Genomic DNA, 14,780 nt, shown 5'->3' on the forward strand with positions numbered 1-14,780 from the left:
ACTAGCTGTTCACTTTTCAGTGTAACAAAAGCATTTATGTGCTTAGATTTGTGCTGACCACCGTTAAACAAAACAAAGTAGTCTCAACATGCCATCTGCTGCCAGAAATGTGGTCATTGTTCGTAGGTCCCCAATCTCCCTGTATTTAGTATCTTTGGGCAATATTTGCCAGCTTTTGTCTCATGTACAGTAATATCATTATTTTTTATCCCAAGTTATTGATATTTAATGTTACATTACACCGTGATTTTTTTCACAGCTTATACTTAAGATACAAGCAAATCTTGTATCCTGGATGTTATACTTACATATTGCTTAAAACAAATTCCCTTTTTTTTTGTACCTTTGTGTTGCTGCAAATTATGATCTTCTTAATTTATCTGAAGTACATCTATATCTGGCTGCAGTTTTTGTCATGGTTTACATTTCTGCCTGATGCACTATGTCTGTTTGTAATTAGTGCTTTCTTTATTATCTGTTTAATCTAACTGCTGGATGACAGTTGAAAATAGCACAGATCATACCCTAAAGCTAAAGTCCTAGATTTACCCCTTGTTCCTAGTATATCTTATTTAAAAAAAAATAATGTAAAGTATCCACCCTTTCCTCCTACTCTTCACAGGGCATGTCTACATGAAATGCTATGGTGCAGTAACAATGAGCTCACTGCTACCATGCAGTAGCGTTGCCAGGCACTAACCATGCGATGATTATACTGCACAGTAATAATGAGCTACTGCACAGTAGCATTCGGAAAAAAAACATGCGGCAATGGTACTGTGCAGTAATGCCAGTTACTGTGCAGTCATTTAGTATTTGTTTGCAACTGTGCAGTCCACCACTCATGTAGACATGGCTACAGTGTTTTTTTCTTCCTCTTACTTGACTTACAGAGGCAATTGGAGTTCCCATTGTTATAGGTCTTGCACCAGCATACAGTAAGAGATAGTGAATGTGCTGAAGAATATTTAAACAGAAAAAAACAGACAAAAACAGTGAGAAAGGAAGTATTGTTAACTCCATTTTGCAGAAGGGGGTGAAGGCACAGGATGTGGAATCCTGGCTCAAATAACCTTGATGAAGTTTTGCCATCAACTTCAGTGGGACAAAGTTCTCATCCCAAGAGATTAAATGACTTGCCAAAAGTCAGATAGACAGACTGTGGCTGAGCTGGAAACAGATCCCAGTTCTCTTGAGTCCCAATCCAGTGCGTTCACCACAAGATCACCCTTCATCTGTTCTTGCCTTTTACTTGTTCATCTATGTACATTAGTTCTATGGGCAGTAGGGCTGGGCAAAGCTTTGGTAGCTGATTCATTTTGGAGGAGATTTGGCCTGATTTGGCAGTTGAATCTCTGAATCTGAATTGACCAATTAAAAGGTTCAAATTGAATTGGAAGCCTCCAAATCAATTCTGCAAAGATTTGGCACCGCTTCGGAGATTTGGCCATAGACTAAACAGGCAGCAGTTCCCATCATGCTGGACACAGCTGCCTGCAGCTGGTAAGTCTGTTGTGGTGGGTAGAGTGGGGAGGGAAGGGGCACGGAGGTCAGATCAATGCCTCCACAGTGAGGGAGGGATTGGGACTGGGACAAGCTGCCCAGCCAGGGTGGGGGGGCGTGGGACTTGGGGATGGGGGCGGAGGGGTGTGGGATGCAGGCACAGCAGCACCTGAGAGCGGGGGCTATGCCCTGCTGCCGCTTGCCTAGCTGGGGCGAGGGGGTGAGGGAGGTGCGATGCAGGTGCGTCTCTCTCCAGGTGGAAGGGGGCAAGTGGCAGCAGGGCATAGCTCTTGCTCCCAGCACTGCTGTACCCACATCCTGCTCACCTCCACCCCAGCTGGACAAGTGGTGGCAGCGCCTGCATCCCATGCCCCCTTGCCCCAGCTGGACAAGCGGCAGCAGCACCCTGCTCCCCACCCACCCATGCTGAGAGCGGGGGCTATGCCCTGCTGCAGTCAGGGCAGTGGGGGCAGGCGCTGCTGCTGCTTGTCTAGCTGGGGTGGGCATGCGGGATGTGGACACAGCAGTGCTGAGGGTGGGGGCTATGCCCTGCTGCTGCTTGTCCAACCAGGGTGGGGGGAGCAGGTGATGCCACCACTTTTCCAGCTGAGGTGGGGGGACACAGGATGTGGGCACGACAGCACTGGGAGAGAGGACTCTGCCTTTCTGCCCCTTGTCCCCTTCCACCCGGAGCAAGCCACACCTGCATCAGGCCCCTCCCCACCCTGGCTTGGCAAGTGGCAGCAGGGCACAGCCCCTGCTCCCAGTGCTGCTGCACCCACATCCTGCCCCCCACCCTCCGCTGTGTCCCACACCCCAGGCTGAATCACCAAATCAAATCACTGGCCCTGCAAATTCGCCGAATCTGAAGCCGAAGCAAATACTTGCTGCTTCACACAGGCCTAATGGGCAGTTGTCACTGGGAAGTATATAAAGGGCTGATCTGACATTAAACCTGAATATGAATGGATTCAAACTCAGTCTGATCCACTTTGATAGTGTTCCAGAGCTGGGGGCCAGCGAGCTGAGCGTGGTCTCCCCCGAAGGATGAAGAATCTTATCCTGAGCCATTCTAACAGCAGTCGTTCACATCCTGATGAGCTTTGTCTTCTTTCTTTTTTTTCCATTTGCAACTTTGTTTTTTATCTGACCTATTTTTTTGTGCAGATTAGGAGTGTTACTAATCTGAAGACCGAGTTATTAAAAAAAACAAACAAATGATTCAAGAGCTTCCTTAGTTGCATGTTCTGATTTGAATTGTTTTCCTGTCTTAACAGCTTGATCTCATTCCTATCTAAGTCAATGACAATTCGTACATTGACTTCAGTGGGACCAGGCTTTGGTCCCAAATTGTTGAGAAATCAGAATTTCAGTGTTTCCCAATCTGAAGCCATTGCTATTACATACAGATAACAGTGGTGGTGGTGGTCGATCCAAAATGAATTAGAGTTTTAGATTTGTTTCAGTTGGTAAATAGCATAATGCTGTAAGAACAATTGATGTAACTAGCTCTCACTAGTATGAAAAACAGAAAAAACCCTAAGATTTAGTGGGCAACGAGACTAAAATACTCTCTCCTGTAGAAGTAATCTATGGCTGTACCTATCTTGTGGATAACCAACATTGCATTAGTTGACTACATTACTGAGTGCTAAAATTTCACTGAAAAAAAATTACTTTCTGCCCTTGAAGAGCTTACTTTGGGAGGGGGGCGGGTGGTGTAAGAGAGAGGGAGAACACCAAAACCTGTGTAAGGGTAGCTGGTCAGGTAGCTGATTAATGGATTGGTATCAGGTGAAGCCAATCCAGATCTTTAAAGCTTCTCAACCCAAATTACTCAGTATAAAAATAACTCAGTATCCCTGTGTAAGTGTGACCAGGATGCTTACACAAAAAAAGGAGTCAAGACAACATATCAAAGCTAAGTTACTGCTAATACTAAATTATGGCAATAAATAAACAGTATAGTTATCAACTAACCTTAGGGATACATAACTGAATGAGTTAAATCATCATATTTGTATTGACTTAAATCATCTATTTAAAAAGACATTTGGTGTTTTCAATACTGCTAAGTCTTTAAGTTTGTGACATCAGACATCTCTCCTGATATCAACAATTCAGACATCTGAGAGCAAGTCAAAGGAAGCTGGTAAAGCTTTATTTGGGTGAGATGATGTCACCAGTGTATGTAAAGTGCAGTATAAAAACTGTAAAAAAATAGTCATGAAAAGAAGAATAGCAATGAAACCTGCATTTACTCATTAACAAAATAAAGAATAAGTTCAAATTTATGAATGGTTCTATTGTCTTTTGTTTTTTTATACTTTCCTATTCTGATTTTCTATTCTGGAACTAGGCTATACATTTTTCGTTTAGAATCTTCATTTTGCTAAAGAAGAAATGCTTTTATGTATATCAAGATGAAACCCATTTGATATATAAGATTTACTTATTAAATAAGGTCTGCATTGTCATATAACTATCCTTGTATGTGTGTATATATGGAGAAGCTGGCCAACATCTTAGACATTTATTTATCCTACACCTTTGACTGCTTCACTCACCTTTGCCTACTAATCTACCTCAATATGGTTCCATTCTAACATTCCCAACTCCTGTATAGCTTCAGACTGTTCTTTTGTAACAGATGTACAGAAAACAGCAGTGTCCCTCCTTCCCTCTCAAACATGGAATATTTTCTTAATCTCAAAGACAAACTATAATTGGTGGAAGAGACAAGAAAGTGGGTCAGGCAGGGGGGAGGAAAGGGAGTAGGTTAGATGGGGTAATCAAACTAAAGGGATGTCTGCACAAACAAAAAATTACCCAGCTGTAATGTTCTCTGTGTTATAGCTGTACAGAACTGGAAGCATGGGGTGAAACCACCGTGCCATTGAAGTCAGTAGCAAAACTCTTATTGATGTAAGTGGGGCCAGGATTTCGCCTAGATCATGCATTAGTGGGATTGCTCATGAGTGCAAATTACTCAAATTGGAAGTGATTGTAGGTTCAGGATCTAAGGGGAAGAAAACTGCAGGAGCTGAATTCTCCATTGTTATTAAGGTCAGTAAACCATGCCAAGTTTTCCAGAAGGTAATCACGACAGATATAATACAAAGAGATAATCTTCTGATTCCAGGAACTCAGAAGTGATTGTAGGTTCAGGATCTAAGAGAAGGAAAGAAAACCACAGGAGCTGAATTATCCATTGTTAGTATGATCAGCAATCTTTGCCAAGGTTTCCAGAAGATAATTATGACATATTACAAAAAGATAAACTTGTGCTTCCAGGAACTCATTAGTTTTCAAGATACTTGTCATGAACTTTCAAAAGCAACTGTCTCGCTGCTTTGTTTTAAATATTTCCCTTGAACTTCTGACATGTCAGGCAAGCATATACAAATTTCAGAAAGCACAATGCCCTTCAGAACCTTTCTGTAAGACTTTGAGCCCACAAATATATGCATTCACAGCTGGAGAGATGACCTAACTTGGATTTTCCTTAATGACCTATGTGTTTCCCACATGTATTCTATAAAAGGTACAAGGTGTCAAACATTTTTTCTACTCACTACTTTAGCTTTGTTCTTGAGAGATCGTATTGTAATATTGTGGAGGGCAGCATAGCTAGAGTTAAGGTTCATTTGCCATTTTCATTAAACCCCTGTTTTCAGCTTTAAGTACAAGTATTATGTGAAAGCACTTTGGTTTCAAAATTTGAAACTGCTTTGTACCATTCCGTGAAGGATCTGAGTTTAGGTTCCAAGCTCAGATTGCTGCTTGGCAATGTACTACTTCCTAGAGCAGGGAGTGTCTTGCAGTACTCTTCAAACAACTCTCATCCTCATCCAATACACAGCATGGTCTTGATGGACTCCCACTGTAGGAAAAATGAAATGCCTTTATATCTGAAATACGGCATGGTAGCATCATTCCTCAGATTTCTCATGCTTTTTGGGCATGCACGATTTTGCAAGCCACAGTTTAAGGGTACACAGAATTTATGCAGGCTTCACTGTTGTCCCAGTGAGCAAAGTTGTCCCTGTGAGTACAGTGGCATTAAATAGCATTTTTGAGGGGTTACAATTAATATTTATATTAAGAAGTAAATTGTGAAATGTTGTTATATAAACAACTTGAAAATATTGGTGTACATGCATGCCACTTCTATTGCTTAGTCAACTATATGCCTGTACATTCTGAAGTGAAAATGTCTGACTGAAAAACAATTATACAAAGTTGAAATGGGCCATAACTTCTTGGTGCTGGAAGAATGAGAATGGATGAAGTTAAGGTTATCTGAAGAAAGTGAGATGACATTAGAATCAGATTGTGATTGTGTCTTACTTGGTTGACCATGATAATATCTTCCAGGCCCATACCTCTGCTTAGCTGAGTAAAACATTATGCAGACCATGACTCTAAGAGAGTGCACAGCCCCTGTTCTCTGAACAATTTCCCATTGTGAAGTAAGCCAACATAGCTCCTTTGCCCCACTTTTGGGCCAGGAAAATCAGGCATGCTGAGACAGCCTTTAAAGTGATGCACTAACTTCTTTTCTTCCCCAGAGCAAGATGGAGGCCAGCCAGGGCTTCTTTCTCCAAGAGATGTCTGGAGACTTCTTCTGATGTGGTGTATTACTCCTTAGGTCTGACCTTAAAGGCAAAAAAAGAAACCCGAATTTTGTTTTTTTTAAACTGTTGGCTGTCCTTAGTTCAGATTTAGCAACAAATCATTCCACTGAGCCAGATTCTGATGTAAGATATACACGTGTAATTCCCAGTATAGGCTCGGAATTGTGTTTCTCAAATAGCAAGTTCTTGACTCTTAAGAATAAATATTTGAAGAAACATAGATGTTAGAGCTGGAAGAGTCTCATGGGTCAGTACACTGAAAATCTGGCTCCAAGGATCCTTAAGAGCAGAACTGGTGCAGATGCTGGGGGAAGGCAGGATTTTGGCAGGGAGTTATATAAGTATGTAGGTGCTCCTGAGACCAGTGCCTTAACTTCCTGCATTGCCAATGCAAAGGATTGTTTTGGTGTAAGGCAGGGTTGGGTTAAGGAAGGAAAAGCCAATCATTTTATATAGAACACTATATAAAACAGAGTTGTCGAACTCACCCCATGCCCCAGGCCAGATAGGATGGCCATATCTAGCCTGGAGGTCATGTCTGACACCCCAGTATAGGTCCTCTAATGCTGTGGTGCTCAGCCTTTTTACCTAGGGTGGGGTGGGGGAGGCAGATGGGCAGTGCCTGGTTGGTCTGTGGGGCTGATCTAGCTGGTGGTCCCAATGTGGCATGTGAGGCAGGTTCAGAGGGTGCTGTCAAGTCCATATGGAGAAGGGAGAAGGCAACCCACCCCCTCAGGGGAAAAAGGGGCTTGATCCAGCCCCACAGGAGGAGGAAGGGGCATAGCTCTGCCCCATGGGGGAACCAGGCTGTGGCTTGGCCTCAACCCAGTGCCACTGGGGGAAAGGGTGTCACCTGGCCCCAATACAGCTGTGGGTGGAAGGGGGCATGGCCTGTCCTGTCCCTGACCAACTATGTAGGGCTTGGAGTTTGGAAATTTGGCATGGGGAGGGTGGCATATCATTAGCTATCATGCTCCTGCCACCAAATTTCTCAACCCATGGGAAGCCCTATGGGCCAGATGCAATGGCTATGTGGGCTGTATTCATCCTGTGGGCCAGAGGTTGAGCACCCCTGCTTGAGTGCATTTCCTTTTTTCATGTTCACTTTGTGGAAGAGACTGTCTTAATTGCTTGGGAGAAATACCAGCGCAGTTGAACTCAATGGGAGATTTATCATTAATTTAAGTGACTTTAGGATTATATATCCACAGCCCCTTGCTAGTAGAGTTGCTTGGCTACTTTGAAAAGGCTTCTTTAACCTTATCTCTGTGGATCTTTTTAGCACCTAGCTGAGATGCCACATGGTATAGTATGGATGGATGGTATGGATTTTTACCTAGAACAAGTTATTTTCTCTTAATGCCTTTAGATTTTTCAGTAGCTCCTCACAGTAGTAACCAAGCAGGGATCCTTATCTTTTTTTCTCTCTCCACTGACAGTGCCTTTATTTATCCAGGACCAGTATTTGCATTATCCAGCTAATCTTATCAATAGCGAGTTTCCTCTAATATTTAGTCTTAGGATGCCTTTTTCTAATGACTTAAAAGAAACCACTTCTCCTTTTCACATTGATCTCACCCACTGCATGACTTAACTGTTGGGTGTTCTACATGTCTGTTCTTTAGGTTCTTTCTGCATGTATTCTGTCAAGAGCAATACCGTTTTACAGTTCTGTTAATCTCTCCACCCTCAATATAGTAAGTAATATTCAAGAGATTTTTGCATTTTTTCATATTTTATATAGAAATATCATCTTTCAGCCCTGACTACTAAAAACCAGAGTGCTGGGATCACATGGAAACACTGGAAAAAGAATTATAAGATAATTCTAAGCTTGATGAGGCACAGTATCCATTAATATTAGTGTCAGCCTCATGTTTTGAACAGATTGTGTCTCAGAATTGAAGATGATCTTTTTTGTGGTTAGTCTGAGATGTAAGTAGCTTACTAACTGATCTGAAAGGCTTCAGAAATGTGTGATTGTGCATATCTCTATCTATTCCCACAGTAAGACATGCCGGAGGATGTCCAGATACTAGGACTCCACTATAGGTTTATGACTAGGACTGCAATATAGCTTTATGTTGAGGATGGAGAGAGGCCTAATGGAATATTATTTGTATCTTGGCTATGCCCTATGTTCAGTGAACATTTTACTATTTTCTTTCTCAGATGAATGTTTTAAAAATTACCTTTTGTTTATTGCCCATAATCGGGCCTGGGCTAGGAATCACAATATCCTCCTCATTCACTTTCTGGACAGAAATGTCAAGACAAAAAATAATTGTTTTACTTTTCAGATTATGAAGTACAAGTAATCACTTGTCACCCAACTGCATATAGCCAGTCATAGTCTTAAACTGTTGCTTTAAAAATTCATAGAAATAGATATGTAACAGAGTGTTAAAATAATTCTTTATTTCCTTGAACTATTTCTAGACCAGTTATCTGAGAAATTCATTATAGGTAAGGATTTTGTAATACCAAAGTGATTTAGGAGCTTACAATCTTGCTCCCCTCTGTTAGTGGGAATGCGCCATATGACAGTCAGCCAGCTTTTACTGTTCTAGGCATCACCAATAAAGCTGCTTATTCTCTGAGTCTGGAAGAGATCCAGTAGGATTTAGTTTTATGAGGTTTAATGTAAAGGTGTTGTATTTCATGAGATGAAATCATAACACAGTGGGTTTGCAAGAATTCTAAAAGATTATTATTTCAGAGCATTGGCAAGCACCATTCTCCTGTGAATTGTGTGTCTAAAAGAGAAATGTAGATCTTCTTTCATTGGATTGAAATGATAACTAATCCTTAATCTTTCCTAGATTGCCTGAGTCATTATATGCTGTCTGTGCATTTTGAATGTGCGCACCAGGTAACAGTTTTAATTTCATAATGCTATGTGGGACTTAACTGTTCCTATACCCATGATTTCAAAAGGTTTCCTGAAATTTTGTGGCATTTGTCTGAGACTTTTTAAAGCCCTGCTCTGGTAAGGAGAGGAGAAAGCAGATCAATATTATCTTGAAACTATTTATAAAAAACCCCCCATTAAGTCTGATGTATGAATTGTGCATACTATTTCTCTGTGTTCTAGGACAAACTTCTTGGATTATTTGATCATGAAGAATGAATCATCAGCCCTGAGCAATTTCTCACATTTCCTTTGCGAAGTGGCCTTATGATATTATAAGCAAAGGAGATCTTAGCGACTTGATTCTGTGGAAAATCAGTTATTTTTCCTCTGTTTTAAGACTAGTATACATATCGATTACCAGGTTCAATTAATAAAGGCATACAAGGAATGAGAAGAGCTAAACAAACTTTACTGCGGTAGGCAATGTCTGTGGACCCTTGGTCTGATTTTCACTGGCTGCGTCTTAGATGAGTAGCAGACTGCGCAGTTGTTACTGTGCAGTCATTTAGCTTATGCAAGTACTAAATGACTGCACAGTCACTGGTGTTACTGCGCAGTACTGTTGACACATGATATTTTTCTGATGCTATTGTAGGGGTGACCCTTTTGGTGTATTTGGCTCTGCAGCCTGGGCCTTCACGGTTTCTGTTGCCCTGAAGATCTGGATAGTCTTTTATTTAGGGATGTGTCCCTCACACAATAGCCTTTCTTGTAATGCAGTATCTGCAATGCCTCAAAAATTCTATCTCTAATCAGAGATTCAGTCAAATTCCCCAAAGCGTAGTTCTCACTCATCTCTAGAGCTAAGTAACATATTAATCTATATTTTCTCCTGTTTGTCTGCACATAAGAAACTATATCTTTTAAGGGTCTTGTTCTTTTTTGGCCTTCAGTACTCCTCAGATTTGGATAATATTTTATTTAATTTCATATTTTGACTGTTTGTGAATGAAAAGGTGTTATAAACAGCTAGGTATACTTCCCCTACAATGTACAGGAACACTGAGGATTTTATTTTATAGGAAGACTGAGGATTTTATTTTATCAATTTCCTCTTCTGCCCTTGGGGTTGCTAGGTACCACTGAACCTTTGTCTGAATGTCCTCCAGTTTTCTGCTGTATTGCCTGAAATCAGAAGAATAGATAGAAGGTGCACTACTTCCATAACTAATTGTTGTTCTACTTAACTGTGCAGGCAGATCACTTACAGAGGCTCATGCTCTTCCGTACAGCTGTGTTGTTCCACTTTCTTTTAGTTTCCAATTTCTGTTTCTGTTTGGATTTCAATTCTTTCAAGTTTATTCTCATTTGCCATTCATGACAGCAAGGAGTGATCACTGGGTTTGATTAATGCAGGCATGTAACAAATGACAAGTTCTAAACAATAAACTTTATTGTGGAGTAGTAGGCAATAGGGCTGTGCTAAACGGCACTGTTGCATTTCGCCTTGAGTTTTGAGGCTCGACAGAACAGCATTCTGTTTTGAATTTCATTTAGATTCAAAACAGCTGTTCTGTTTTGCTGTTTCGACGCTGTTTCAAGGTTTTGCTAGGTCAGGCTGGGGGCAGGGAGTCAGTCCAGCTCAGATCAGCCTGATCTAGTGCCATGACTCCTTGCCCCATGCCAGATCTTGCATTGGGGATGGGAAGTCAGCCCACCTGGACTGACTTTCCATCCCCAGTGCTATGGTTGAAATGTTTCAACTTTTCATAGATTTCATAGACATTAGGGCTGGAAGAGACATCTCAGAAGATCATCAAGTCCAGCCCCCCGCCCAAAGGGCAGGAAGTCTGCTGGGGCCATTGGATCCCAGCAAGGTAAGCATCCAATTTACTCCTGAAGGTGTTCAATGTAGGTGCTTGAACCACCTCCGATGGCGGGCTGTTCCAGACCTTGGGGGCTCGGACAGTAAAGAAATTCTTCCTTATGTCCAGCCTGAAATAATCTTGCAGTAGTTTATGACCATTCAACCTCGTCATCCCTTGGGGCGCTCTGGTGAACAAACATTCTCCCAGATCCTGGTGGTCACCCCTGATAAACTTATAGGTGGCCATCAGATCACCCCTGAGCCTATGCTTTTCCAGGCTAAAGAGCCCCATGGCTCTCAGCCTGTTGTCGTAAGATCTGTTTTCCTGACCTCTGATCATGCGCATGGCTCTTCTCTGGACTCTCTCAAGCTTCTCCACATCCTTTTTGAATTGTGGAGCCCAAAACTGGACGCAGTACTCCAGCTGCGGCCTCACCAAGGCCGAGTACAAGGGGAGAATGATGTCCTGGGATTTGCTGGAGAAGCATCTATGGATGCAAGCCAGCGTGTTGGTCGCTTTACTAGCTGCAGCATTGTATTTGAAATGTTTCGACTGGCCTCATTTTGTTTCAAGGCTGTTTTGATGCCCTTTGTTTTGGTTCAGTTTTGCTGTTTAAATCTCGTAATGAGTCAAAGCAGTGTTGAAATGAAATGCTCGGCGAAATTTCACACGGTCCTAGTAGACAACCTCTGCAGATCCGTGGTCTGGCTCTCACTAACTAGCTATTTAACTGAGTGACCATTTCCTAATTACCAGCTTCCTCAGTCTCCTTAGTTTGGGAGCATTTTTAAACTACAGCTTCTATCACTACAGTGTGTATTCACTTTTTCTTTTGCTTTGTTCTGAGAAGGCAGAAGATGACTGTATACTTAAGGTACAAGAACATGAGTAAAAAAGTCAGACCTTTGTTTCCTCTGAGACTTTGAGCAAATCATTTGATCTCTCAATGTATGTTCCCTCATTTATTAAAAGAGAATACTAAAAATGGCTTACCTCAGGATGGTAAGGCTAAATTCAGTAAAATTTGTAAACCACTGAGAACTTTTGAATTGGAGATGTAATCTGGGGGTATGTTTACAATGATATTTAGGGTTCACCCTGAACCCTAACTAACCCAAGTCACTTAATTCACTCTTCCCTGTCTATATTGTATCTTACAACCCCCACAAAAGCCAGCTGTGTTGTCCTTTATACTTCCAAAATAGAGCCTTTCTGTGCTTGAGACACTCATGCCTGGATAATTTCCAAACATGCTCTAAAAAGGGACAGTTAGAGCTGACCTTACAAGTATAGTGGAGCTCCTCAGTTTCAGCAGGTTGGGCCTAGAAATAAAGGATTTATAGTTTAACAGCTATAAGCTGAAGAACATCCTTAGAGTCAAGGGTACCAGTGTAGACAGAGCTTAAGTTCAATTTGTTTTTATTAATGCATAGGCCAAATTGTTAGCTAGTGTAAATCTCGGTAGGTTGAATAGGTGAGGATCTGGTCTTTATACCTTTTTGGGCAAAAATCTCTGTATCCAGCCCTGTGCCACCCCCCCTCATCCCACTCTGTATCTGGCCTTGTGACCCTCCCCACCTCACTCTGCATCTGCCTGGCCCGCTCTGCTGGAGACACACCCTGCCCGTCGTTCTTGATGACATTCTTGATGCAGCACTGGCTGGAGCCGTGTCTGCCAAGAGCATTATGGGCAGACATACAGACACACAGACAGATGGGCTAAGCCCTTTATATATATAATTGCCAGTGAAGAAAAGAACTTTTGAGGATGGTTGGCACCTCTTTTTTTTTTATCAAATGGAAGGTGGATTAGGTAAGAGCTAGACATAAAGGGCACCTATACATGTTCAGTGGTTAATCGAGTCTGCTGGAGCATGGTAGTTATCAGGCTTTAGCAGATTCCAGCATCACATGTATCTACATCCTCATGCTGAGAAATGATGGAGAGGTACTTTAACTAATGCTTGTTCACCCCATCCACCATTTTTCAGCACAGCAATGCTGGTAGATGTGGCACGTGGGGAGCTGCTCTAATTAAAGCACCCCTCCCTGACTCCCAGAGTACATGTATAAATGCCTAATGACTCAAAATTCAGGGACATATCAGGAAATTCCAGAACATGCATTTTTAATTTATAGTGGCCTTAACACAGGAGATCAATATTCTGTTCATTCCTTTAAAAATATTTTGTCTTTTTTGTTGTATTTAGTATACAATGGATGAATCTTCAGGTCCTAAACAGTCACCTCTTTAAAAGTAAGGATATACTTTTGCATCACACTGGGTGTGTGTACACATGAAATTAATGCGAATTAAAAAGCTCCAATGCAATATGCGCTGGAGTTTATTGCTCCTGGGCATGACATTTACACATCTGCCTTGGACTGCAGCATGTTGAGCTGGGTTGGAGCAGTCTTGGCTGGCAGGGGATCCTGGGGGTCAGCCTGTCAGCCCCGAGGCTGCTCCCCCATTGCTCAACTTGCTGTGGAGGGGCTCGCTGGAGCATCATGGTGCTTCAGTGTGGGGTTAGCCGACAGGCAGCTGCCGCACTGAAGTACCCTTATGCCCCAGCCAGCTTGGGCAGTGTCTATATGTGTGCTGCTGCAGTTTTCTACTCTGCAGCAGGATAGTACTTGTAAATTCATTAACTCCAGCCAAATAGGGGCACATGTGTAGACATGCAACATTTACTTCACAGCTAATTAGTTTACAGTGCAGTAAACATCTCATGTAGACAATGTGTACCATCTGTCTGAAATATTCTTTAAGACTTTTTGAGCCATTGGTAATGCTCAGAACATTAATACTGCAGATGGTGGGAAGACCAATTTAACATTCACTTCTTTGAAGCCTGTGAATAAATTACTGTTACTGCTTACTTTTACATTCTTGGCAAATATGATACTTATAGACTAAATATAGAAATACGTTTTGGTTTCTTTTAGCTTTGAAAAGTGAATTGCTTCTTTTATCAGGGGACGTTAATGTTACCGGTCATATGAACTTGGTACCGTACTTTTGGTTACATAAGAGTGCTCCTTCTGCAAATCCATGCTACCCAGGTTTCAGTTGATTCTGAAGAGCTAAGTTTTCCAAAAGTAACCATTGGTTTTGGGTGCTCCATTTTGGTGGATGCCCAGTCTTGCAACACCATGGACTGGAGGCTCAGAAAAACTCAGAACTCTCAATTCCAGCTTCCTTGTAGTGACGGCAGGAAGCTCTACAACCCAGCTTCATGGCAACTAAAGTTGTGTCCCCTAAATCAGTTGCCCCATTCAAAAGTGCAAACCCATGCATCCTCAAATACAACTTCTTTACATAACGATTCAGAATAATGCTCTTTTTTTGAGCTGCTAATTTCATGAAGGAAAGGAAATAGATGTTGATATACACCGATACAGGTAGAACAAAAAGTATTCCCTACAAAATCTTATCTTCCTTATATTCTGCCAGTATAGAAACATTAACTGAAGTGTTACAAAGAAAAAAGCAGCATAAAATAAACAAAAAATATTTTCAGCTTAAATTTTTAGGCCATATGGAATATGGCTACATGATACTGATGGAGCCAACTACCTCAGGAAAAACTAGATGTCAGAAATTGTCACCGGTTTTGAACAATATAGCTATTGCGGTTTTTGAGGTTTTGGAACATCATCGTGAGTACATAGACTTTTGCTCTAAGAGCACATAAAACTTAGTGGACAGCATCCCTTGGTAAAAATAAAACAATCCAATGAAAAATGTCTGTATCATAACAATAACATGACAAAACATGAAATGTCCTTTTCATTGGAATTCCAATTTACTATGATTTATTTTGCCAGTCTGTAATCAAGAATAGCTGCTCCATCAGACTAGGGAATACAAATAGGGTTCAGGTCAGAGTTTGACACAAAAAGTGATGGATGAGCTGA

General features: G+C 41.6%; 1 long non-coding RNA gene across 2 annotated transcripts in view; it reads right to left on the reverse strand.

Annotated features, from left to right (window-relative positions):
• Nucleotides 1–3,718: 3,718 nt before the first annotated feature.
• The window catches only part of LOC149870533 (uncharacterized), a 106,825-nt gene continuing 95,763 nt past the window's right edge, over nucleotides 3,719–14,780 (reverse strand). For both annotated transcript variants that reach the window (XR_016440456.1, XR_016440455.1), the window contains 2 exons: nucleotides 6,059–6,161; nucleotides 3,719–5,386 (listed from right to left, as the gene is read on the reverse strand). This is a non-coding gene — a long non-coding RNA (uncharacterized LOC149870533). The remainder of the gene's footprint in view (nucleotides 5,387–6,058; nucleotides 6,162–14,780) is intronic.

This window comes from Crocodylus siamensis, chromosome 2 (assembly GCF_052110815.1).
Source record: "Crocodylus siamensis isolate JL-2025a chromosome 2, ASM5211081v1, whole genome shotgun sequence".
NCBI classification, from domain to species: Eukaryota; Metazoa; Chordata; order Crocodylia; family Crocodylidae; genus Crocodylus; species Crocodylus siamensis.